Source organism: Alexandromys fortis, unplaced genomic scaffold (genome assembly GCF_014885135.2).
Source record: "Alexandromys fortis isolate MF-2015 unplaced genomic scaffold, M_Fortis_MF-2015_v1.1 scaffold_184, whole genome shotgun sequence".
Classification (NCBI taxonomy): Eukaryota; Metazoa; Chordata; class Mammalia; order Rodentia; family Cricetidae; genus Alexandromys; species Alexandromys fortis.
Window position 1 is genome coordinate 3,203,852 of NW_026068125.1, and position 3,885 is coordinate 3,207,736.

General features: G+C 34.6%; 1 protein-coding gene across 5 annotated transcripts in view; it reads left to right on the forward strand.

Annotated features, from left to right (window-relative positions):
* Window positions 1–3,885, forward strand: part of LOC126490665 (zinc finger protein 120-like) — a 177,396-nt gene that overhangs the window by 33,605 nt on the left and 139,906 nt on the right. For 4 of the 5 annotated variants that reach the window (XM_050125748.1, XM_050125746.1, XM_050125745.1 and 1 more), the window contains one exon: window positions 2,905–2,977. The exons of the other annotated variant lie outside the window; for it this stretch is intronic. The gene's annotated coding sequence lies outside the window, so the exon portion shown is untranslated. The remainder of the gene's footprint in view (window positions 1–2,904; window positions 2,978–3,885) is intronic. 5 annotated transcript variants of the gene reach the window in all.

The window sequence follows — 3,885 nt, forward strand, 5'->3', positions numbered from 1 at the left end:
GGCTCAATGTCCTTTATTTATGGCTAGAAACCAAATATGAGTGAGAACATCCCATGTTCCTCTTTTTGGGTCTGGCTTACCTCACTCAGGATAGTGTTTTCTATTTCCATCCATTTGCCTGCAAACTTCAAGAAGTCCTTGTTTTTTACTGCTGAGTAGTACTCTAATATGTATATATTCCATACTTTCTTCATCCATTCTTCAATTGAGGGGCATCTAGGTTGTTTCCAGGTTCTGGCTATTACAAACAATGCTGCTATGAACATAGTAGAGCATATATTTTTGTTGCATGATAAGGCCTCTCTTGGGTATATTCCCAAGAGTGGTATTGCTGGGTCCATGGGTAGGTTGATCCCAAATTTTCTGAGAAACCGCCACACTGCTTTCCAGAGTGGTTGTACAAGTTTGCATTCCCACCAGCAATGGATAAGTGTACCCCTTTCTCCACAACCTCTCCAGCATAGGCTATCATTGGTGTTTTTGATTTTAGCCATTCTGACAGGTGTAAGATGGTATCTTAAAGTTGTCTTGATTTGCATTTCCCTGATCGCTAAGGAAGTTGAGCATGACCTTAGGTGTCTTTTGGCCATTTGAACTTCTTCTGTTGAGAGATCTCTGTTCAGCTCAGTGCCCCATTTTATAATTGGGTTGATTAGCCTTTTACAGTCTAGTTTCTTAAGTTCTTTATATATTTTGGAGATCAGACCTTTGTCAGTTGCGGGGTTGGTGAAGATCTTCTCCCAGTCAGTGGGTTGCCTTTCTGTCTTAGCGACAGTGTCCTTTGCTTTACAGAAGCTTCTCAGTCTCATGAGGTCCCATTTATTCAATGAGGCCCTTACTGTCTGTGCTGCTGATGTTATACGTAGGAAGCGGTCTCCTGTGCCCACTTGTTGTAGTGTAGTTCCCACTTTCTCTCCTATCAGGTTCAGTGTGTTCAGACTGATATTGAGGTCTTTAATCCACTTGGACTTGAGTTTTGTGCATGGTGACAGACATGGATCTATTTTCATTTTTGTACAGATTGAAATCCAGTTTTGCCAGCACAATTTGTTGAAGATGCTCTCTTTTTTCCATTGTATAGTTTTAGCTCCTTTATCGAAAATCAGGTGCTCATAGGTTTGTGGATTAAAGTCAGGGTCTTCTATACGGTTCCATTGGTCGACTTCTCTGTTTTTATGCCAATACCAAGCTGTTTTTAATACTGTAGCTCTGTAATAGAGTTTGAAGTCAGGGATGAACTAGACTTTCTAGGAGTATCTGAAAAGCATATAGCAGATGGAATTTGGATCACTCACCAACGTGAGTGGTGCAGAGACAGGATGAATAGATTTAGGCCTTGGAATGTGAAAATATGATGAGTAGACATGGCTTTCTAGATTTGTAATTTATTACTGAATAAAAAGAGTAGTACCCAACAGTTTTTTTTATTATATTTTGTCAGGTTATATGAGAGAAAATTAATAATTTGACATTTATAGCATATTAGTTTTGAATCCAGAAAGATACTTATTTTTTATATTTTTTAAATTTTATTTTTATTTTATGTGTGAAAATTTTGTTTATGTGTATATGTTATGTATGTCTATGCTCCAAAGCAACTGTGATGTTAATAGTTGTCAAAAGATGGCTTCAGATCCCTGGGACTAGACTTGTAGACACTTGTGAGCTACTTTGTGGATTCTTGTGAACCTGCATCATCTACAAAATAACTTAACTGTTGAGTCATTTCTGCAGATTCTAACAAAATTTTGAAAATATCTTTAATTATGCATGACTATGAACCTGAATAATATTATTTTCAAAAGTGAGAAAAGATTTAGACAATAAACCATTATACTTGGAGAAAGATTCAATATAGAAAATTTTTCATCACCTCCAATTTTATTTAATGCTCCATGCAATGGCATTGAAACTGTGAATACCAAAAGTAGTGTTACAATTTTTTCTTCATATGTAAACCCTTTCATCTGGTAAACTAGAAAAAAATATATCTTGCACTAAAACTTTCTCAAAGTGTTCTTGATTACAGACTGTATTGCCTTAGATTGACCTAGGCTTACACATATACAAATTTCTGGAAGAGTAAAACACCTACTACTTTCCAAATGAGTGTCTTAAATTATAAAACTGAAGATGATATTATTTCTAAAACATGGAATTCCAATAATAATTATATGTTGATTACTTTGTCTTCAAAAATAGAATTATTGTCCTCATAAGTAAAGTTTAGGAAGGGTGTTTATATATCGTTAGTGCATTTTGATGATGCAGACATTGTGCATTATGATACAGACATAGCACCAACATTTTACAGTCTATAGAACTGTAAATAATAAATTTAAGCTTTTATAAATTAGGGAGTCCAGGTTAATGCCATAGAGCATACTAAATATTCTATGACATATAATATTTTGATTGATTTTCAAAAAAGCCTTTTGAATATGTTAGATAAAGAAAAGAGAAGCTGTTGCAGTTTTTCTCATAATATAGATAATAGACCTTCAAAATATGAATAATTGCTATAAAAATCTAATAATTGCTACCAACAGCAGGAAAAAATTAAATTTGTTCCCTTCTGAAAATTATTTATTTTATAGATACTGGGAATAAGAGAAATAGAAGTCTACTAATAATGTTTTGTTTTCTCCACCCAATATTGATTAGTGACATAAAACTAACCAGCACATAATTAAAGAACCAGAGACTCTTTTTTTATATCTTAATTATTTTTGAGAATTTTTCATGAATATGGTATTCACATCATTTTCTTCTCATGTATTCTCTATCTCAAACTCTGTGCCCCCTCCTCAAATCCATATTCTTTTATTATTTATGATTGTTACATTCTCTTTATCTTTCTCACTACTGAGTTCATTTAGTGTTGCTTGTATGTATATATTTTAGGACTGACCAATTGGTGTTGAATTATCTAGAAGAGAGCTCTGTGGAGTCAATGAGAAGCTGTGAACTTTACCTGGTAAGCCACAGCAATACACAGATTAATGAAGATAGGTTAATTTAAGATATGAGTTAGCCAGAAATATGCTTAAGTTATTGGCCAGAAAGTATTGCAAATAATATGGCTTTTGTGTGATTATTTTGGGGCTGATCAGCTGGGAACAAATGAACAGCCTCCTACAACAAATTAATGCCAATGTGGCCAACTAAAATATGCTTAAAACCTAAGACAGTTTGGTGTCAATGTCTAGTGTGTTGGGGTCCCTGGGTAAGAGTCTCATGCAAATCAGGACACAGGGAATGCAGGGTGTGAAGAACTGCATAAAAAGCTCTATTTTGTATGGCTTTTTATATAGACTAAAAAGCATTACCACAACTCTGAAACTCCCTTTACTCACGTACATGATCATGAGAATGGCTTACCTCACCTTGCAAGAAACAATACCTCAATTACAGTAATAAAAATGAAAAGAAGTACATAGAAACAAAGTAAAATGTATACAGAAGCAAAGCACTCCTTTGTAACTGGTAGAGCGTGAAGAACTGAGCTCAAAGGCCACTTCCTTATCCAGGGTACAGATTCTGACAACGTTTGAGAAATGGGTAGAGAAAGTTTGCTTTCATCTATGCTTGGTTTGCCAAGCAACCGTTTCCCAACTTCATCTCATCTGTGCTAGGAGGAGTCTGCACTCTAAGCCAATTCTGTATCTCCACAGTTTGGGAAGGAATTCTAGGCAAAAAGACAAAACAGAACAAAGTTAATCATGGCTTATTGTCCATAGCTTCCTTTAAGAAAGGTTTTTCTGATTCAGCAGTAGCAAAAAACAAAACCAAACCAAAAAAAAAAAAAAAAAAAAAAAAAAAAGAAAACAAAAAAAAAAAACAAGGGAATTAAAAAATATAACCTTTTTGAACAAACACGCAAGC